Source organism: Adiantum capillus-veneris, chromosome 24 (assembly GCF_014529385.1).
Source record: "Adiantum capillus-veneris isolate H3 chromosome 24, ASM1452938v2, whole genome shotgun sequence".
Lineage (NCBI taxonomy): Eukaryota > Viridiplantae > Streptophyta > Polypodiopsida > Polypodiales > Pteridaceae > Adiantum > Adiantum capillus-veneris.
This window is the reverse complement of record NC_140954.1, coordinates 140899644-140922847: the sequence shown is the minus strand read 5'-3', so window position 1 is coordinate 140922847 and position 23204 is coordinate 140899644.

Below are 23204 nucleotides of genomic sequence, written 5' to 3'. Positions count from 1 at the left end.
ATCATCCACAAGCAAACGGACAAGCTGAAGCAACAAACAAAACCATATGCACGGTCCTTACGAAGATTGTATCTGAGTCGAGAACTGACTGGGACCAGAAGTTGCATTCAACATTATGGACATATAGGGTAGCATATAAAACATCAATAGGAACGACCCCATATAACATGGTTTTTGAGCTAAATGCTATCTTACCAATAGAATTCGTGATTTCAACCTTAAGGGTGGCTAAGGATCTAGAGTGGACAGGGCACGAGCTTTCTGATAGAATAGATGACCTGGAAAAGCTAGACGAGCTTCGCCTAAAAGCAGTAGCTTCTATCTACGCTCAAAAAAGGCGACAAAAGGAATTTTTTGATAAGCATGTGCGGACTAAAGAGTTTAAGGTTGGGGACTATGTCCTAGTTTACACTCTAAAACAGCATGCTAAGAAGCTTAAAAAGTGAGGGATGGGACCTCTGGTGATTAAAGATCTATCACCAAGTGGAGTCGTCAAGCTTGCTACACTAGACGGAGAAGAAATGCCCAATTGGATTAGTGGATGCAGAGTGAAAAAGTATCTTTTTCCGCTAACCCAAGACATGCTTCTCAAAATACATCAAGAAAAGCTGCGTGTCCAGAAAAAGAAAAAGATTGTGGAGGAAGCGCAAGCCGAGGCGAAGGAAAGAATGGAGAAAAGAAGACTACTACGTCAGAAACAGCGCAATGAAGGATCAATACAAATAAACGCAGTCAGTATAACAGAAATGGATAATGACAAAGAAGAACCCATCATTGAATGCAAAGTAGGAACCAAAAAAATCAAAGCCAGAGCACTATTGGATTCAAGAGCTCAAACTAACCTACTTTCACTCAGTTTGTATAGACAATTGACAAATGACACTAAATTACAAACTGCCAAGCAAGAGTTAAAGAGTTACTCTGAGAATTCAATCAAAACTATCGGATGCACACTTTTACATATACAGATTAACCAGTATGTGTATCCTCATATGTTTTACGTGGTTGAAGACCAAGCTACACAACATCCATTATTGCTAGGACAACCATGGCAGAAGCAATACAATGCAATGATTGACTGGAGTTCTAAATTAGTGCTTATCAAATACGAAGGTGAAAGTCAATCAGTTAAGTTCACCAAAGGAGCAGAGCCAACTCCAAAGGAAGAATCCAAGAACAAAGGTAAACAACAACCAGAGAAAAAGAAGAAGCAATGGCAACCAAAAGTTTCTATACAACTGGATTGCTCTTCAACGAGGAACTCTCAACATTGGATAAGGAAGACAAGCAATAATATAACAGCTCAACCTTGGGAAAAAATGGAGTCAAAGTTGGTATGGAGACCAAAAAAGGTTGTGCCAGAGAACACAAAGGTGGAAAACAGAGTCTTCAATACCAGACAACAGAGTGATTCCAGACAATCAAGGACAATGAAACAGATCTGGATTCCAAAGAAGTTCATGACGGCACAAAGCTATAGCAAGCAAATTTGGATCCCAAGGATTTGTAAACAAGAACTCCCTTCAGTACAATCCATGGAAACTCCTAGGTATTTCAAGGCGAGGAAATCAACACAAAGAACAAAGCAGGTTTGGGTCGCAAAGAGTTTGTGGCAAGCACACGCGAAGCGGAAGCAGATTTGGATTGTGAAAAAGAACAACAAGGTAAAGAAGAATCCATCTACTGATTCTACTACCGAAGTGCCAAAACCAACCCAAAACCCGACCACCAATCCTTCAATCAAACAAAGAGCAGCTTTATTGGAAAGACTGTTGTATCATCGCTCTACAATTGCATTGGGAACTTATGACCAAAACAACTACAATGCTTCACCCACAGACACTTCATAGTCGTCCAGGAGGACTCAGACTAGGAGGGGGGGAGGTATACAGGTATACAGGAGCTACAAAGCAGCTACAAGCGAAAAAAAAACAAAGAAAAATAAAAATTATATTACAAGGGCAATGTCTTACATGATTTCGCAATTTTTATGTTTGATTGCGGATATTGATAATATTTATGCCCTTATATACCTTGTTTTGCAACAAGAAGAGATCAAATGATGAATTTGGGTCTCTAGACGTGTAAATATCACTAAATAAGAGTGTTTTTGGAGCTAAAAAGTGGAAAAAGTGGTAATCCAAGTACAGAAATCACAAATAAGTGTATATTCATATACACAGGGTTACCAGCTATTTATTGTGTATGTTTGGAATTTTTTGGCTTCAATTTGCTATTTTTCTTTATTTTTTATGATTTTCTTGATAAAAGTAAAAGAAAAATAAAAAAGCAGGTGAAACGAGATCAGAAAAAAGAAAAGAATAGATGGTGATGATCCTAATGACAAGGGCAACCCATGGTAAAAATTGAGTACAATTCGGGAAAAGTTGCGGAAAGCCCGAAATGACAGAATTTTGGCAAAGTGGACAGATTTCTCAGAAAAAGGTCAAACGGAGTCCAAATTGAGAAATTTCAAATCCTAAAGTGCATTTCACGACGAGATAGGAGCACATGTCAAATTTGATAACAAGTGATCCAGGAAGTCCAAAGTTAAGTATTTTTGACTTCACTTAAAGGCTCATTTGCACTATTACCCACTTGGAGAGAGCAAAGAGCACACAGGAGCATCCAACCTTCTACAGCCTTCTACGACTGCTACGAGAGCTCAGAGGACACCAGACATGAGAGGTAGACTCGTTGCCATAAGCTTTTGATGCTTATCATTAACTTTTGTCGCGAAAACTGAGCAAAACCAAGAAAGAAGAGCAGACGGGGAATGAGGTAGAATGCTAGGTAGTGGCACAACTGCCTAACCAAACCTTGCAAGAACTTATAGGTGGGTTACCCTAGTATAGAAGATGGGTTTCTAACACTCAAAGCTCGAGGAAGAACGACTGGAAAAACCTTAGGTCAACAGAGCCTGCAAGAGGCAAACAGGAAAAAGTTGTCGAAACGACACAAAACTTCTCAGGAAGCTTAACAACATCGAGGGCAATGCAACCATGGAGTATCTCCAGGTTTGGACCACCAAAAGTGGGTCAAAACAACCGATTCGACGACAGACACACGAAGCGTCATTTTGGCATAACGGCTGAAATTGACGACCGAATGAAATGAAACTTCACAAGCAGCTTCAAGTAACTATTGATGACTTATGTTTGCAAGCAAAACCCAAAAGAAAGCTGATTCACTTACCGATGGTGAAAAAGACGCTTTCGGGCAACCAAAGGGAGAAAGATGGAGAACGGGGAGCCAAAGTCAAGTTCAACCAAATAGATGGCTTCACAACATATCCAATGAGCTGGAAATGCAACTCTCGAGAAGAAAAGTTGAAGAAATTCAACTCCAAGGCAAAAAGACGACTTCGGACACTGAAATGCCTATAAGGGGGCTTTTTAGCTAAACTGATGACTTTTTAAGTTGAAAACTAGTTAGCAGGGCTTAGGACACTAGCACAAAGCATTCTTTGCACAAAAGGACCAACATTTCAAGAAAAGACATCATACGCGTATGATGTCTCACAGCATGAATTTCACATCCATTTCAACATTTGAGTGCATAGCCTCATTCCACATGTTAATCACATCCTATGAACCAAGTATCATGAGAATTGGAGTTAGAAAACCCAAGGAAAACCAAAAAGACGCAAAGTAGGCCATAAAATTGATTTTTGGTCCTAATTTTGTCAAAATAACTCCAAACTCATTGAAATTTTGTAGGATTGTTGTTAAACACATCTACAAGCTATCTGGAACCAAAAAGCACCATTTTGACACAAAAGACATCATACGCGTATGATGTCTATTTGCACTTACAAAGCCAAAACTGCTCATTTGTCATCATACATCCATTATATATATCTAATACATGCTACATATGAAATTTGGAACCATTTGGTCAAGAGGATCACCCCAGTAGCCCAATTGAGGGAAAATCCTTCACCTAAAGCCTATTTTTGGCCCAAATCCAACATACTCAAGTCCAAACCAAGATTTGAGTAGGAACAGTCCTTCACTAGTACATGGGGAGTCCATTTTGATGAAGAATTGATGAAAAATGGGAGCCCATGCAAAATTGATGAAAAAGACATCATACGCGTATGATGTCTCCAGAGCCATTTTTAGCCCAAAATCTATCCAAACTTCATAAATCCACTGAATAAGCTTATCTAAAGCCAAATCCAAGCTTATGGAGAAATTTGGTCCAAAAATACACTAAAAGACATCATACGCGTATGATGTCTCACTATGTGATTTTGGCACCTCAGGGCTTCAACCACCAAACAGAAGTGATCTACATGCCATTTGAAAGTGAACCACCAAGTTTTATCCAATTTGGATCATAAAATCCAATTCCCTTTCAAAATTTTGCCAAGAGCCGGAACTGGACTACATTGGCCAAAACTTGACCAAATGGGATCCAAACTCAAATCCAAGCATATGATAATCATGTATACACTATCAACTACAAGCACAATCAATATGAAGTCATTTTGACACAAAAGACATCATACGCGTATGATGTCTCCAGCATGATTTTGAGCCCATTTTACATATTTTTTCACCTACCTTGCATCCTTAGGCCCTGAATAGCTCATGTTTCAATTTTCAAGTCATTTGGATAGTTAAAAGCTTCATTTCGGCTTTCAGTACTAAAAAGACGCTAACTTCTGAAATTGGAGTTACAGGATCCATGGATTCCACCAAGTCATCGGCAACGAAGAGAAAAAGACCGACAATCAAAGATGCTATTGCAGAAGCGGAACCATTTGACATTCCAGTAGAAACCCTCAAGCCAACCAAAACTTGGGTGGAGGAAGCAGTATTGGAGAAAGAGGGAATAAAGATCTACCAGGGGACTTTTAGAGATCCTCAAGGGCAAGCGGTGGATGTACCGATGATCCCACAAGAATTGGTAGATTATAGCAGGTCAGAAGACATCAGTAGGTACATGGAAAGGGCAGACTTGCACAGTTTCTTCACCTCGAGACCATCAGGTGTGGATACAAGAAGAGTGTACGAGTTGGCAACATCCATTCAGAAGGATGGAAAAGCCACATTGACAGCCATGGATGGAGAGAAGATAGAAGTACAGATCACTCCACAGCTAATTGCAGATGCATTGAAGCTGCACAACAAAGGGAGCTCGGTTAGGGAAAGAAGGGAGGCCATAGAGGTCTATGAGTCCAAGAAACAGAATGCGACCTATGGAGATATGAAGGACCCAAGAGCGGCAACCCTTTGCCGACTGTACAACCAATTTCTTCATGTTTGCAGTAAAAGACCGCAAAAGTATACGACACCACCCCATGCCATTGCGACCACCATCACATGGGCATTAAAGAGCAATATGCCAAAAGAGGTGAATTACGCTCAACACATCCACGAGTAAGTAATTGCCATGCACAACGAGAAGCCAAAATACATAGGAGGAGCGGAAATTTTGACAAGAATAGCTTATGAAGCTATTGGAGCTAGAGATCAGTGGCCAAAGGCTCCCTCCCAGAATGAGTGGCTTAGAGAATCCGACGAGGAGGAAGAACAGCCCGAAGTATCCAAGAGGGCATCCACAAGAGCACGCCGGAAACTAGAAGTAGTTTCAGAACCTGAAGAGGATGTGGACGAGCCACTTAAGAAGAAAGTAAAGAAGAAGGTTGCTCCCAAGCAAACCAAAAGTCAGAAAGCGGCAAGAATGGAAAGATTAGTGGAGCAGTTTAGAGCGGAAAGAGCTCTAAAGGGTGACTTTGAAGAAAAGTGGGTGCTAGACCCCACTAAAGTCGGAACTAGCTCGGCCAGGCCACATATTGATCAATACGATCAATATATTACATCTTATGAGGAGTCAGAGGCTATTTTGGAGCAGCAACCTGTCGAGCCATACACTGAAGAGGAGGTACAACAATTAAAAGCTGACCTGAAAAAAGACGACAAGGGGAAAGCCAAGGAAGCTGAGGACAAACATCCCTCTATGACTGATGTACCAAGCCCGAAGAAGACGAAAAAAATTGTGGAAGAGACCACAGTAGAGGTGGACACAGATGTTTTGGAAAAGCCAGAAGCCGAGACCAAAGAAAAGAAGAGATCCAGTTCAACAAAAGAGAAATGATTATGAGGATCTGGTAGAGATAGGATACACCGAAGAAGAGGCCCTTGAGGCAGTTTATGGGATCACCCTACAAAAACAAGATGAACGGAGAGGGACGGAGAAAAAGACAAAGAGAAAAAAAGAAAGTGAAGAGAAACTAGATGAACCGAAAATACTAGAAGTGCCAAAGCCAGTGGAGGTGGTGGCGGAAAGAGCTTTAGAGTTGACAGATGATGATGAAAAAGACATGCACATGGTGCATGAACTGCTCAGCAAGATAAAAGAAAGGTCCAAGGCAAAGGAAGTAGAGATTGAGACAGCCAAACAAAGGGAAGCGGAGTTGCAGAGAAATTTAGAAAATGCTATGACTGAATCTGAAAGTCATAAAGCATCACTCTATGACGCGGAAAACGAGAGAGACGGCTTGATACTCCAGCTAGCCGAGGCTTCAAGAGAAGTAATAAGTGCACAGGAAGCAAGGGAGCGGATAGAGGATGAGTTGGAGGCGGCTAAGGATGAGCTCATTGAGCTAAGGGAAAGAGTCGAGCTCCAAGAAAGAACAATCACTAGATTCAGGTCTACCCCTAGAGCTAGCAGAGCAGGAACCGAACAAGAGGGAGCTATCGTACCAGTTTTGGAAGACCAGGTTCGAAGCTTACAAAGAGAGCAAAGATTAGAGCAAGTGCAAAGGTTGCACATTGCGGAGGGATCATTGGCCACAGAGGAGAGGCTCACATTAGAAAATCAAACACTACGGAGAGAGAATGAGGCCCTCCTCAAACAGCTCCAAGATCTATAAGAGCAACAAAGAAGAGAGACAGAGACACCACAAGAAGAATCAGGTGGAGCAGCCATAGAGCTACCAGAAACTGGAGAGGCAACCACAATTGAAGATCCAGCCCCAGCTCAATAGGTGGCCTCGACTTCAAGAATCTCTGAAGAAGAAGAACAAAGGCTCTATGACCAAATAGAAAAGTCAGCAGAGGAGAGTGCCAAGGCGGAAATGGAATGGGAGAGGAGACTCCTAATCTCCATTAGACTTCAGGGACTAGACACAAAAGTGCTCCATGAACAGTGGATGCAACCCAGTCTGCCTTTCCCTTTGATGAAATTTAAAGTGCTAAAGACGAAAAAGAGAATAGAGGAGGAGCAGTATGTCGCTCTTTACGAAGGCGACATCACAAAGGAGGAACAATCAAAGAAGATAGTAGATTCACAACCTACATGGAGGAAAGGTTGGCTGAACAAATACCCAGCCTACCTCATCTACTTGGTGGAGACACCAAAGGAGATTCAGGAGGATGCAACCTTCTGCCCAGTGCCAAGAGTCAGGAACTGGAAAGAGCATGGCAGGATTGCAGAAAAGAAGCCAAATTGGCTTAATTATCCCAGGATGCCAGGACCAAAGGCAGGAGAGAGAATAGGTAAAGCCTACATGGTGAAAACCCTAACGGGCACCATCAAGCTCTTTACTGGCTCTCCTGACCTTTCATGTCAGATGCTCAAGAAAATTTGCAGGACTCTCTTAGCTTGCATTGAAGTGTTCGCGCCAGATAAAGCCACGACCTCGAGTCTACTATCGACGGCCGACACGGTGACTGATATGATGTACGATCTTTCATTGCAGCCTTCTCCAAAAGTGTTACACCTCCTATACCAAAGGATTATGTTTTTGCCTAGCTTCCACATGCAAACATTCGAAGAAGCTTTCTACACCGGCTTTTTCACCCACGAAAGCAAAATATTCGGCCCAACCTTGACCATCGGCAACCTACGATACGAATCACATTTGCAGATGCTCAAGACGATAGGACTTTATTGACCAAGCATAAAATTCATGTCAGGGACGACATGAACGCGGAGGGGGGGAGTGTTGAGCCAGCAGAGGATCACACCCACATTTTTGCTCACACTCATCATTTTGTAACCATTGATTGTAATAAATGTCTTTCCGACATTAATTTTGATTTGCGCCATTCATTAAGTAACGGGACTCAATTGAGTTTCCAGCTTGTAATCCCGAAGTAATTTCACTTGCTGATGTAATTAGTTAGAGATGTTCTCACCTCCAAGGCTGAGGTATATAAGCCAAAGTTTTTGTAACCTAGGGGGATTCAGATTATTAATCAAAGTGAGTTTTTTGAGCGCCGTGACTGTGTCTGAGAGAGAGAGAGAGAGAGAGAGAGAGAGAGAGAGAGAGAGAGAGAGAGAGAGAGAGTGAGAGTCTTATCTACTTGCTACGCGAGCTACGGAGCTGCCATTGGAGAAGCGACACCGCCATTGTGTTAGCAACGGCGAGAGCTACGCACAGATACCAAGAGTGCGCGCTATCGGCTTCTATGTGTGGTAAGTTCCTACGAGCTTCGGTGTGAGTTTTCTTCCAACTCGTGTGTCGGAATGGAGCGTGCAGCATATCTATAGAACCACAACGAGTAGAGCTACACATTAGTACCATCGGGCCTGTATTTTTTGGCCTGTCTTCATACGCGTTTACCGCACGGAGTGGTTATAGGTTGATTTTGCAGTTCAAGTCTTTAGGGTGTTGTTCTTACATAGTGTTGCTCTAGTTGGTTGAGTTCTCGCTATTTAGCTTCCGCTAGCGGCGTAACCGCCTTAACACTGTGCTATCCAAGAGCACCATTTGGCTGCTCGTAGCAAGAGAAAACAAGCTGTAGGAAAAAAACTTATCTTTTATAGGGAAGGAAATGATGGTTTCGGTGGTGTTTTGTTCATTGCTGCCAGAGATTTGGAGCCAAAGATGGTTGTGAACCACCCCTTCGGACGAGTCCTTGGTGTTAGAATCAGATGGGACAACCAACCTATCACCATAGTAAATGCTTACGGCCCTTGCAACGCAAAGGATAGAGCTAAATTGTGGATGTAGCTCAGGGATACTCCGATCAAAGGGGAGTGGCTGATGGTTGGAGATTTCAATATGGTCGAGAAAAGCAAGGACAGAACAGGATCCACCAGTATACTAGCTGGCTCAAAAAAGTCTAAATGGCTGAGCTTATGTGAGAAATGGGCTATGATTGACTTGTGGGAAGTGAGCCCATGGAACAACATGCCTGGATTCACCTACACAAGCCTTCAGTATGCCCACACTGCCTCTTGGTTGGACAGATGCTACTACTCTCATCAAACTGACTGGATCTCATCAACGTTAGAGATGAAGGTAATCTCAACAAAAAGCCTCTCCAATCACATGCCATTACACTTACAACTCAAGAAAGATAAGGGGGGGGGGGGGGGGGGGGGGGGGGCAATCCCCGAGAGGGGAGAAAAAGCTTCTGGTTAAAGGGACACACCTGTTCAAAGACCCTCTCTCAGAAGCATCACCAAGAAAGCGTTGGGAAAGCTCAAGAAAGTTGTGGGGATGAATAAACCTAGTGCTTGGAATAAAATTTGTTCGGAGTGTACAAAAAGATATCAAAACTTCGGGTCCTCGGGTTAAAAAAGCCAATGAGGCACATATCAAACATCTCACAGAGGAGGTAGAGCAATTAGCCTCTAGGAAGGCTGTCGGGATGGCTATCGAGGATGAGCACAAGTAATGGCTTGAAGCTAAATCTCACCTGGTCAACGAACAACTGGAGGAAATCAAGAAGGCGAGATTGCTCTCTACGAAAACTTTCCTTCAACTAGAGCCTTCTAACCAAGCACATTTTTTTACGGCTCTAAAAGTGAGGAAGAGTCGAGGCCGTGTGCAAGTGCTCGATGATGAGAAAGGGAATACAATTCAAAACCAAGATGAGATGGCTGGACTTATGCTCAATTATCTCAGCTAGATTATCGGCCAACCAGAGAACCAATCTCAGGAAGTGGAAGAAGCCCGAGCGTCTTTACTTGGGAGTGTTGAAAAGAAGGTTCCCCAGGAGGAAGCCAACCGCATGGAAAAGGCCTTCTCTGAGGAGGAATGCTCAGCGGCACTAAAAGCTCTTGGCAATGAAAAGTCCCCCGGTTGGGATGGACTGACGACTGAATTCTTCAGGGAATTTTGGGATGATCAAGAGGGTCCAGTCACACAGATGGCCAATCAAGCTGTTTTTGAAGAGTCATTGGATGCAAGTGTTAAGAGAGGGCTTATCAAGCCCATCCCCAAAGAGATCTACTGCTCTCAACTTAAACATTGGCGTCCCATTGCGACGTTTTCTGTAGCATACAAAATTATTTCCAACGCGATAGCTCTCAGACTTGCCCCCCTCCTGAGTCGGATCATCTCTCCCCATCAACACGGGTTCATTAAAGGGAGATCTATATATGACAATATGTTGGCAGCAATGGTAGGAATAGAGTATGCATCCTTCTCCAAGCATCCTGTATCCATCTTGCTGCAGCTGGACCTCGACAAAGCCTTTGATAGAATAGAATGGTCCTCCATAGAAGAAGTCATGGGAGCTGGGTGGGAGCTCTGGTCTTTGGGCCTCTCCTTTGTCGCCTCATACGCACACTAGGCGTTGACAACGAATCAGAGCTCCTGTTTAATGATAGAATTCTGGGCTTTTTTGAGGTTAAAAGATCTATTAAGCAAGGATGTCCCCTGGCCCCCTTGCTTTTTGCCATCAGGTCGCATCCTCTCATTACGATGCTCGAAGCCAGTGCTGTGCGGGGAGAGATTCAAGGTTTGGCATTACCGGGCAATGACCAGCTATTGGCCAAAATGTTTGTAGATGATTCACTCCTATTCTTGAAGGCGTGCCCTCAAGTTGTCAGGAGCTCTGGAGATTGTGCAAACGATTGCCGTGGCCTTGGGATCCAAGTGCAATATAGAGAAGTCAAGGCTTATCTCCTTGTCGAAGAATGACTCTTTTGACCCTGTAGTTTGGACAGGAGAGATTATCTCAAAAGGGAGTGTATTCAGCCACCTAGGAGCCCCCGTAGGGGTGGATGTAACCCACAGTCAAAGATTTCAATGGGTCCTTGAAAAAATAAGCTAAAAAATGAGAAGATGGGAGTTTGTTCTCCTCCCCTTCCAAAGCCGGATTAGAGTGATTAATGCTTTTATGATCCCGTATATTGCTTTCCTTAGCCCCGTGCTCAAGATGGCTAAGTGTAACTAGAAAGAATTCTTAAAACCAGTGAAAAGGTTTCTTGAAGAACAACACGAAAACCTCCCGGCCATGGCAGTGGGCTAGATGGGAGGTAGTTGCTCGCCCGGTAGACCAAGGAGGCTCGGCATTCTTAACCTTGTATCCCATGTTGAGGCCCTTTGTGCCAAATTTATGGTCTCATTGGCTAAACAGGACCAAGCTTGGGCTATCATGACCAAGGAAATGCTTGATATAGTAACACTGGGATCGAAAAGGGGAAAGTGGAAGGGGGTTGTGATGCACGACAAACTTCTCGCCTCGAAGTGGTCTTATCTTAGATCTGGTGGACTCTCAATGAGGAAGTGCAAAAGAGCAGCTGAGGTTTTGGAATGGGGGGAAGCAACCAGATACTTTAAGAACTCCATTTTGCATTGGTCCCCTTGGCTCTCTAAAATATTGGGGCCGCCACAAAGCCCCTATTAGATAGAAATGGCCAAGAATGTGAATAATAAGGGGCTCGTTCAACTAGAGCAATTCTGGGATGGCAACAGGAAGTGCTGGAAAACTGCTGACTCTTTAGCCATCCAATTTCAACTGAATGGCTTTGAGATCTTACTAGTCTACAGGGTGATGAAAGAGCTTGATAAAGTGGTGATGCCAATTTGTGAATCCAACTTTGAATGGGACGCTTGGAGATGGCCCGGGAGTAGCCTCTTTTGGAAACCACGTTCTAAAGGCAGTTACCATGCATTAATGCATGAGGCTAATTGGTGTAGCCCTCTCAACAAATTATGGAAGAGGCACTGGACGAAAAAACGGTGGGAGGGGGTCATGGAGAACATCTGGAAGCCAAGGTGGCCTCAATATATGAAGATGTTTCTGTGGAAACTGATGTGGGGTGCTTTACCAATGTGGGGTGCTCTGCTCGGGGTCCAGAATAGCTACTGAAGACCTAGCCCACCTTTTCATGGGATGCCAGGCAATCAGTGACATGGTTGGAAAAATATGCAAGTGGATTCAAAGGACATGGCAAATTAAGTTCTTCAAGAATGATCTGTTCTTTGGTAGTAACAGTTTGGGAAGTCCTGCTCTTCTTGTCTGCACTCAAATAATTAGGTACTTCTTTCACCATATTTGGCAAGCAAGGAACCTCTGCGTGTTTGAGGGGGATCTGGCTGCGGCAAGATTTTGTGAAATCATACAAGAGAGCAGAGCGACGATCCACATGATCGAAGCTTCAGAGGACTGGTCTAGAACAATACATGTCATGATGACATCTTGTAATAAGTAAAGCCTAGGAGTAGTTGTGGTTTCTCTGTGTAACATTTAATGGCCTAATAACTTGTGTGTAGCGGAAATGAGCATGAACATAGTGGGCATTTCATTAGAATAGATTCCTAATGAGAATTACAAGAGTGCTTGGATGGAGAGAGCAACAAAAAGCATAACACCTAGTTAGATAGCATCAAGAATACTTTCAAAAGAGAGAGAAATTAAGCTATTGACAACAGTTGAGGACCGGATTTGCATGGAGCCGGTCCCCCCTCCAAAAGGCTTTGTATTATGGTTTCTCCCCTCAAGAGAGACATCGTACAATACAATTCTTTGTGTTCCTTCAAGACTAGCTAGTGCAATGAAGATGGAAACTTCATGCACTAAGCAAAACACTTAATAAACACAACTTGAATTATCCCCGTTCTCAGACCCAAGACCTCACACACCTTCGAAGATGGTGAGAGCTAGCAGGGTATGAGAGTAGATTGAGAGAAAGAAGGAGTATCTTACGAGAAAGATGTACATCTCCTCACATAATCACTCATATTAGCATAGCTTAGCTTAGTAATTAGCTTGGTAGAGGAGATGAGCATGCATTGAAGCTTGGCTCTTGGTTGGATTTGTATCCACATGCCAAGAGAGTGTTGATGTAGGCTTCTATCTCACAAGCTTGGAGTAGGTGATGAGTTCTCCATTAAAGCTTGGTAGAGGAGATAGTCTTCTCTTTCTTCACACATGAGCTTGTGTGAGTGTGTGTGTGACAATGCCTTGCAAAAATCAGCCCCCTCTCTCTCTTGGGCGAGCCCTCTTGCTAATTGCTCTTGCTGAAGCCTCATTGGCCCTCCCCAAGTCAAGCCAATTACAATTAAGCAGCATAAGTGATAGCCTTCTGACATGTGTCCCCCTTTCCCCTTTTGTGAGAGCTTTAGGTAATTAAATAATTAATCTAAACTCTCATTGGACCCCTTTGCCTCCTGCCCAATAGGAATCAGACAAGCCATGGGGCTCCTGAATGCTCATTGGACCCCTTGGGAGACTGCCCAATAGTCTTCCAGGAGACTTAATTCTCATTGGTTTCTTTTATTAAATGTTTTTAAATTAATTAAACTAGATTTACTCTAGCTTAATTCTCATTGGTCCACTTCAAGGGTCATCCAATAGAAATTGGGCACACCTTGTGGGCATCTGGCCTAGGGAGTTGACATGTGTCCCTCATTCCCTTTGTGTAAAGGGAGCTTGTGTGTGTGTGTGGCTTTCTCTCTCATCCCCTACCTTTAGGGCTCGCCCCCTCCCATGTAGGGATGTGCAAAGACTTTTAGGGCACACACAAAGCATCCAATTTTCCCTAGGGTTGACCTTTGGACACAACCTTTGAATTTTGGAACCTTAGCATTTTGGAAGTCTTAATGGTCTGAACCTTAGGGTCTTTTTAGCCCATTGTTGCACATGGCTCTTTTGCAGACGGCCCCCCCTTTGGATCCCTATTTTCCCTCCTTTGGATCCCTAATGTGGCCGGTCTGCTAGCTTAACCAATATTCTACCTTTTTCTCCCCTGGCACTTCCCCACATTAAATGATCAGTTTAATATGAGAAAATCATTTAGGAGAATTAGATATTGATTATTATGACATTACCTCTCTCTTGAAATCATAGTCGTCCTCGACTATGGTGTAGAGAAGATAAAGCATATTCATGAGTCCTTTTCTTAGCGGATAGAGGATCCCTATACGACATCATTCCACAATGGATGACTAGTCCATTTGGCGCTTGAGAGCCTGAGGCTGCCGCAAGAATGTCTACACATTAGTCCTATCAATCTTCCATAGTAGAGTGACAAGCTCTACTTGGTGTTTGGGAGACGTCGTCTCCGCAAACTTGATCTAAGCATGCATACTACTTCATTTTTGTGCACAAATAAAGAAAAAGAGAGTATGATAAGACAAAAACTTTGTTCATTTGTAACATTTTGTACATTTGCTTACTCTTGGGAAGCATTGTAAGCATTGACAAGGTTTAGGTTATCCTTTAATTGTATGCCTTGAATCCATCTAGCATCTTCAAAATGATAATTCTTAAACTTAATAAGATATCGTCGGATAGTCTTACCGCCTCTTAGTACCTTGTCTTCATGTCGGAGAATGGACTCGGGCTACAGCACCTCCTCTTGGTCCTCGATCTCCGGTGGGTCTTTAATAGTTGGTTCTTGAAGTGGCTCTCCTTTGAAAGGCTTTAATAGGCTCACATGGAAAGCATTGTGTATGAGCCAATGATTGGGCAACTTGAGTTGATAGGCCATCTCATTGATTGGCCTAAGAATCTGGAAGGGACCATAGTACCTTTTTGCTAGTTTAGCATAGTACTTTTGGTGGCCCGTAGGATTCTTGCCCGTCGTGTGCCTTAATTGAGCCTTGGGAAACTTTAACAAGACCCAATCATTTTCTTTAAAGGCTTGGGCTCTTCTCTGCTTGTCAGCAGCAGCCTTTTGCCTTTGCTGTGAGAGAGAGAGAGAGCATCCTTAATCTTTTGAAAAGATTCTTGTAGGTCTCGGCTATACTCATCTGCAGCGAAGATCTTCCCATGTACCTTAAGTAGCAAGGGACTTTTTGATCTTCCCTCTATTACCTTGAAAGGTGCTTTTCCCGTGGAAGTATGTACAGTGTTATTGTAAGCATACTCCACTAAGGGTAAGTACTTCTCCCATTGGGATCTTTGATCTACTTCTGTTACATAGGCTTTTAGTAGATCGAGAATGGTTAGGTTAGCTATTTCACTTTGGCTCTTCAGCAAGTAAAAAAGTTATTGTCTTCTGCATTTGATATGGTGGATCTTGGAGAGATTCACTCGTGTCTTGGCATTCAAATCGAACGGAACCATACCCGTTTGTGGATGATAGGCCGAAGAGAAGTTTAGCCTTGTCCCTAAGTTCTCAAAGAGACCCTTCCAGAAATTACTGGTCATTCTAGGATCTCTATCCGACACTATGGACATTGGCAAGCCATGGTATTTGAAAATTTGTGAAATAAAGAGGGTTGCCATTTGATGGGCTTTGATAGTCTTTTTGACAGGTATAAAATGAGCTTGTTTACTAAACTTGTCTACTATCGTCCATATTCCCGTATTCCCATGGATAGACTTAGGCAATCCAAAGATAAAATCCATGGATTTGCTCTCCCATGGTGAATTAGGGATTGGCAAGGGTTGAAACAATCCAAGTTGCTTCCCTCTATCAAATTTTGTCTTTTGGCATACCACACATTTGGAAACATACTCTTGTATGTTCACTTTCATGGTAGGCCAATAGAAATATGTTTCAATTCCCTTTAAGGTAGACTGAATCCCTCTATGCCCCGCATAAGGTGGAGCATGAGATTCATACATTACTTTCTCATGTAGTGAGTTAGTAACACATAGTCTATCGCCATAGAGAAGATAACCATCTTGTAAAGTAAATGGTTCTTCTTTCTTCCCTAATGCAAGGGCTGAAATCACATCTCTAAAATCGGGATCAATAGCATACTCATCTATCATTGAAGATAGATCATTGTGAGTTGCTATGGAAACCGCATTCACTCTCGGCCGTCTTGAGAGTGCATCAGCTACTTGATTATGCTTGCCAGCAATGTGAGCAATATGAAAATGAAATTGCGAAAGGAAATTTGCCCACCTCATTTGTTTGTCGAAGAGCTTGGTCTGCGTCATGAAGTACTTAAGACTTTGGTGATCCGTTCGCAGAATGAAAGGAGTCCCCAATAAATAGTGCTTCCATGAGTCTAAGACATGTAGAACTGCAAGGAGTTCCTTTTCATATATGCCTAGAGCTTGCTCAACAGGGTCGAGCCTTCGACTCTCATAGCCTATGGCATGCCCTTCTTGGAGCAAAACTGCTCCAAGGCAATCACCACAAGCATCACATTGGACCTCAAATGGTTTTGAGAGATCCGGTAGTGTAAGCACAGGTTGAGAGATAAGATTTTCTTTAAGATTTTCGAAAGCATTGTTCTCCTTAGAAGACCATGTATACCTAACGCTTTTCTTTGTTAGGTCATGTAATGGTCCTGCAATTTGTGAGAACTTTTCTATGAAGCGTCTATAGTATGCACACATACCTATAAAGCTTCTTAGTTTATGAAGATTCCTTGGTTTAGGCCATCCTTTTATTACCTCTAACTTAGATGGGTCCATTTGGATGCCATCTTGAGAGATAATATGACCTAAATACTGAATCTCTTGCAAGAAAAAATCACTTTTCTTTCGATTAACATAAAGTTTATTCTCTCTCAAAACTTGAAATATTACCTGGAGGTGTTACTTGTGTTCCTCCAATGAATTAGAGTAGATGATAATATCATCAAAGAACACTCCAGTGAAGGTTCGATGAGGCCTGAACAGCTTCTCCATCAAGCGGTTGAATGTGGCTGGTGCATTGGTCAAGCCAAAAGGCATGACAATGTATTCGTAAAGACCAAATGTAGTGCGAAATACGGTCTTTACAATGTCTTGATCAACTATCCTTATTTGATGATAGCCACTTTTTAGGTCAATCCTACTGAAGTAGGTCGATCCTTGTAGCTTATCAAATAGGTCTTCTGCCCATGGAACGGGAAACCTATTCTTGATAGTGATCCTATTTAGTGCTCTATAGTCGACACACATACGATATGTGCCGTCTTTCTTTTGCACTAATAGCACAGGTGAGCAAAATGGAATGAGCTAGGCCTAACCATGCCCTTCTCAACTAACTCATGCACTTGCCGCATAATCTCCTCTTGTTGAGCTTGAGAAACTCTATAAGGAGGTTTATTAGGCGGTGAACTTCCTGGAAGAAGTTCAATTGCATGGTCATCATTACCTCGTTTAGGAGGTAGCTCACAAGGGATGTCGTCAATAAAAACATCTTGAAACCCCTTGAGAAAATTGGATAACTCTAATTCCTTTTGGTTGCTTTTATTTTCTTTTGTTAAAGCATTAGGTTCATTTTGAGAATCTTTAACAAAAATCATGTACACGGAAATAGAGCTCTTTATTGACTTGTTGAAAGCTGGTGTATGTACAGTGGGGATGGTGTTACCCATTTCCTTAGCATCTATATACATGTCTTTTTCCCTGAACTTAAAGGAGATTCTCCTTTCAGGAAATTTAACATCGGCAGCCAGGCGGTCAAACCATGGTGCCCCTAGGATTACATCCTCATGCTTGAGAGGAGATATAAAGAAGTCCTCTTTCTCCACATAGCCTTGGACATGAAGCCTCAATTTCCCAATTAAGGGAGTGACTGAAGCTTCTTGCCCCTTGAAGGCACTGTCTGCGGGTAGGATATCTCCCATCTCGTAGGATTGTATGCCTAGCTTGGTGGCTAACTCCATAGATATAAAATTTTGAGTAGAACCAGGGTCAAAGAGAATAAAAGCATCATGTTCTCTTACCTTTCCCCAAGCATGGCATAAAGGAGATCCTTTGTGGTGAGTTTGGTGAGTCTCCTCCTCTTGGATTTCAACCAAGGAAGCTCTAGGAGGATCTTGGCGGTTGTTCTTTTGGGGACAAGTGCGGTACGCATGCCCTTGTTCGCCGCACTTGAAACACCGGTTATCTTTATGATAACGCTCAAGCTCTTTAGGAGAGAGTTTATTCTTACCTTTATAAACTCCCTTCTCTTTAGCTTTGTTGGTATTGCCCTTAGGAGACTTTTGGACATTGTCCTTCCCCTTAGGCTCATTGGAACCCTTGTTTTCCGGGGGCTTATTATTTCTTTTACCCCCCGTTTGGAAATTGATTCGAGAGGCCACCATAGTATGGTGTATTACCGCCGATATGGTACGTGGCCTTTGGGAGTTGACATACTCCGCCATTTCTTCGGTTAAGCCCGCACAAAATTGTTGCTTTTGCTCTCCAAAATCCAACTTTTTGAAGACAGTGGTTTTGAGTTGTAGGTCTCAAAACTTGTCTACATATTTGTGGATGGATTCATTGGGAGAGAGCTTTAAGCTTTGCCATTCGGTGAGTACTTTGTCTTTGGCATCGATGGCCAAAAACTGCTTCATAATGGAAGCTCTTAAAGCTTTCCATTTTCGTGGAGCTTCACCGTTGGCTCGTAGGCTAGAACACCATTGTCTGGTGGACTTTTGAAAGTGCATAGCTACATGGTGTAGCTTAGAGGACTCCGTGAAGCCCTCATCTCCAAACGCCGCATCGAATTGTTGGATAAAGGCCAAGACTTTGTCCGTGGCACCAAAGGTACCATCATAGGTAAGGAAAGAGATGCTCTTCCCTCCCTCTTTGAATTTCTTCAGCTTGGACGACCTCTTCCATGCGGCATAGGATTTCCTATGGCCTCTTCTTTTTGATGGTTCAAAAGTTGCACCATCACTTTCTTCAGAAGGTGAAGAATTTGAAGAAGGCGGAGAAGAGGGTGACCTCTTTCTCGCCTTTTTCTTGTCCTGATCTTTGTCGTCTTCACCATAGCTTTCATAAGAGGAAGAGGATGAAGAAGATGGATAAGAGGGTGTCCTCTTTCTCGCCTTTTTCTTCTCTTGCTTTTTATCATCCCTCTTTGAATTGTGGTGAGGAGAAGAATACGATGGTCTTATCCGCTTTGGTGGTGATGGAGAGCGTTTAGCCTGTCGTCTTCGTGGAGCCATCTCTGCCAAGGTGGCGGGAGACTCGTTTCTTTCTCGTTGCTTCAGTGGAGGCTCTTGAGTTCTCCTTTCGGAAGGAGATGCATCATCAAGAAGTAAATTCTTGAGCCCTTCATATGGATTCTCTTCTTCTTCCCGAATCGGAGAGAGACCTCGTTTGGGAGTCTCACAAGGAGGCTTCCTAGGTATTCTCTTGTCATGGTGATGAGCTTGGAGAATCCCGTGAGCACGGAGCTGCCGTTGCACTTCACTTTGGAGAGATGGATTGCCCATGGCTTGTTGAAGCCTAGAAGCAAGATAGTTAACAAGCATTGAAGCATCATTAGTAGCTTGCTCATGAGCAAAATCAAATTTATCAACATTAATTTCATTCTCTTTACTATTGTCAGCCATTCTAACAACTTTTAGGTGTAAACTTTTTAGGTGTACTTTGGCACTTCAAGCCCTAGTTGCTACTCCTCTTTACCCCTTTAGAAAAAGCACTCAAGCTACTGTACCCGCGGCTCGAATACCATTAATTGCAAGGAATAGAAGAGAGGGTCTTTCAACACCAAAATAGCACCGGCTTCTGTCAAGCTTCTAATAGCTCAATAGTGGTTAAGCCGTAGGCAAGCCCCGTAGGACTCCACTATTAAGACCATAGCTCTCAACGGTGATGCCCCGTTAACTGCACAAAGGCAGGCGCACTGCAAGGCTGAAAAATCCCTATTCTACTTACTCACAGGCAATTAATAATACCAACCATTTGTACCTAGCTTGAGGACCTCCCTTCTTGAGCAAAAAAAGAGAAACCTTGAGCTCTGATACCAATGTAACATTTAATGGCCTAATAACTTGTGTGTAGCGGAAATGAGCATGAACATAGTGGGCATTTCATTAGAATAGATTCCTAATGAGAATTACAAGAGTGCTTGGGTGGAGAGAGCAACAAAAAGCATAACACCTAGTTAGATAGCATCAACAATACTTTCAAAAGAGAGAGAAATTAAGCTATTGACAACAGTTGAAGACCGGATTTGCATGGAGCCGGTCCCCCCTCCAAAAGGCTTTGTATTATGGTTTCTCCCCTCAAGAAAGACATTGTACAATACAATTCTTTGTGTTCCTTCAAGACTAGCTAGTGCAATGAAGATGGAAACTTCATGCACTAAGCAAAACACTTAATAAACACAACTTGAATTATCCCTGTTCTCAGACCCAAGACCTCACACACCTTCGAAGATGGTGAGAGCTAGCAGGGTATGAGAGTAGATTGAGAGAAAGAAGGAGTATCTTACGAGAAAGATGTACATCTCCTCACATAATCACTCATATTAGCATAGCTTAGCTTAGTACTTAGCTTGGTAGAGGAGATGAGCATGCATTGAAGCTTGGCTCTTGGTTGGATTTGCATCCACATGCCAAGAGAGTGTTGATGTAGGCTTCTATCTCACAAGCTTGGAGTAGGTGATGAGTTCTCCATTAAATCTTGGTAGAGGAGATAGTCTTCTCTTTCTTCACACATGAGCTTGTGTGAGTGTGTGTGTGACAATGCCTTGCAAAAATCAGCCCCCTCTCTCTCTTGGGCGAGCCCTCTTGCTAATTGCTCTTGCTGAAGCCTCATTGGCCCTCCCCAAGTCAAGCCAATTACAATTAAACAGCATAAGTGATAGCCTTCTGACATGTGTCCCCCTTTCCCCTTTTGTGAGAGCATTAGGTAATTAAATAATTAATCTAAACTCTCATTGGACCCCTTTGCCTCCTGGCCAATAGGAATCAGGCAAGCCATGGGGCTCCTGAATGCTCATTGGACCCCTTGGGAGACTGCCCAATAGTCTTCCAGGAGACTTAATTCTCATTGGTTTCTTTTATTAAATGTTTTTAAATTAATTAAACTAGATTTACTCTAGCTTAATTCTCATTGGTCCACTTCAAGGGTCATCCAATAGAAATTGGGCACACCTTGTGGGCATCTAGCCTAGGGAGCTCACATGTGTCCCTCATTCCCTTTGTGTAAAGGGAGCCTGTGTGTGTGTGTGTGTGGCTTTCTCTCTCATCCCCTACCTTTAGGGCTCGCCCCCTCCCATGTAGGGATGTGCAAAGACTTTTAGGGCACACACAAAGCATCCAATTTTCCCTAGGGTTGACCTTTGGACACAACCTTTGAATTTTGGAACCTTAGCATTTTGGAAGTCTTAATGGGCTGAACCTTAGGGTCTTTTTAGCCCATTGTTGCACATGGCTCTTTTGCAGATGGCCCCCCCTTTGGATCCCTATTTTCCCTCCTTTGGATCGCTACTGTGGCCCGTCTGCTAGCTTAACCAATATTCTAGCTTTTTCTCCCCTGGCACTTCCCCACATTAAATGATCAGTTTAATATGAGAAAATCATTTAGAAGAATTAGATATTGATTATTAAGACACTCTGTCAAGCAGAAAACTTGTAATCCTTTGACCCTCAAGGCTCGGTCTGAGCTCGAGGTTGGTGTATATTTCTGATGTTCTTATACTATCCACTCACAATTGTGAGTTTTGCAAAAAAAAAGAAAGAAAAAAGGAATTTGGGGGGGGGGGGGGGGGACACATGAGTTTCTTTTTGGCTTGGTAAAGGCCTTAGTGCACTATGGGTGAAGGTCGTTTGATTTTGGGCTTTCAACACGTGTCTTGGTTTGGGGGAATATTTTATTTCCCATATTTTCCTTGCCACTAAGGATTTTCTCTTGATCAGAAGTCGTCATGCGTATTGTCGCAAATGCTGATTCATGAATCCCTAGGCGTTGTTGCTGCACACGAGCACTACTTGCACCATTTAGTGTTGACATCATCCCCCTTGAATGCTATTTCAATTCCCCATGCGTTGTACGTACTTGTGTGGCAATGCCTTGTGTGTTGGGTGCCTTGTGCAGTGCGCTATGCTTACCTATCGGGGGGAGGGGGAGAGATCCACGCCAAAAGCCCAATGCATTTGCAATCGAGATCTCCATTTGTAGGATTTTGGCAATATTTTCTTGTATACTTTACTGGTTTTACTTCCCTTCCCCAAGGCTTGCAATCGACTAATCTCCATTTTGATCGGCTCAAGGCTAAGCCAAGGCAACCCTTTCCCGAACATCGGTGCCAAGGGAATGTTTTTGAAAGCTTCTCTCCCATTTTTAAGGCCAAAGTTGGAAGCTTCATCTATAATTACACTAAAACCTATTTGAATTTCTTGGTTTTCTTAAAGTAGAGCTCAAAATCTAATCGGGATTTCACAATTTTAGCCAATTCAAAAGCATTGGACCCCGGTTTTTTTTCAAACGTTGAGCCAAAGCCCAATGCATTTGCAATCGAGATCCCAATTTGTAGAATTTTGGCACTATTTTCTTGTATACTTTAATCGTTTTACTTCCCTTCCCCACGGCTTACAATCGACTAATCATCCATTTCGATCGGCTCAAGGCTAAACCTTTTCCAAACACTGGTGCCAAGGGAATGTTTTCTTAAGCTCGTCTTCAAGAAAGCGAGCAATATTTTATATGCTTCATTGTAAATATCAGCCAATGGCTTAGAATTTAACCTAAAATTTTGAAATGTTTTTAAATTGTTCTTATTTTATTTGAAAAGAGAAAATGCATTTGGTGAGCCCTGATTTAGGAACTTTTTTGAAGCAGGAACTTTGTTTGAAGTTTTTTGTGAGCCTTTAATGAAGAATTAGGAACTTTGTTTGAAGTTTTTTGTGAGCCTTTAATGAGCCTGCAAGGAAACTTGGTCCTTTGTCTTTTTTGGTTGATGACAAAGAGACCTTAAATTTGAGAGCATGGCAAATCCCACCCTAGATCCCATCTCCTCAATCATCCCACCGTAGATCCCATCTCCTCCCATGCCCGTGTGAGATATAGGCGAGGATGGCAAATGCTAACATTTTGAAAGATTTTCTATTCTTTCCCTGCTCAATAGTTGATTGTTTTCATTTTGATGGAAGTATGAGGAAGAGAGTATAAAGAAGAGGGGAAACTATGTGTTATGGTGGGTATATGTATGTCTATGTGTGTGTGTGTGCGAGTGAGAGTGAGAGAGCGAGAGAGAGAGAGAGAGAGAGAGAGAGAGAGTGAGTTTTGTATTTGAGTTACACTCTTTAAGAAGGGAAGGGAGGGAGAGAGGAGGTGGTAAAGAAGTATTGACGATACAACATACCTTCCCAGTACGCCCCGTGTATTTTCACCTTG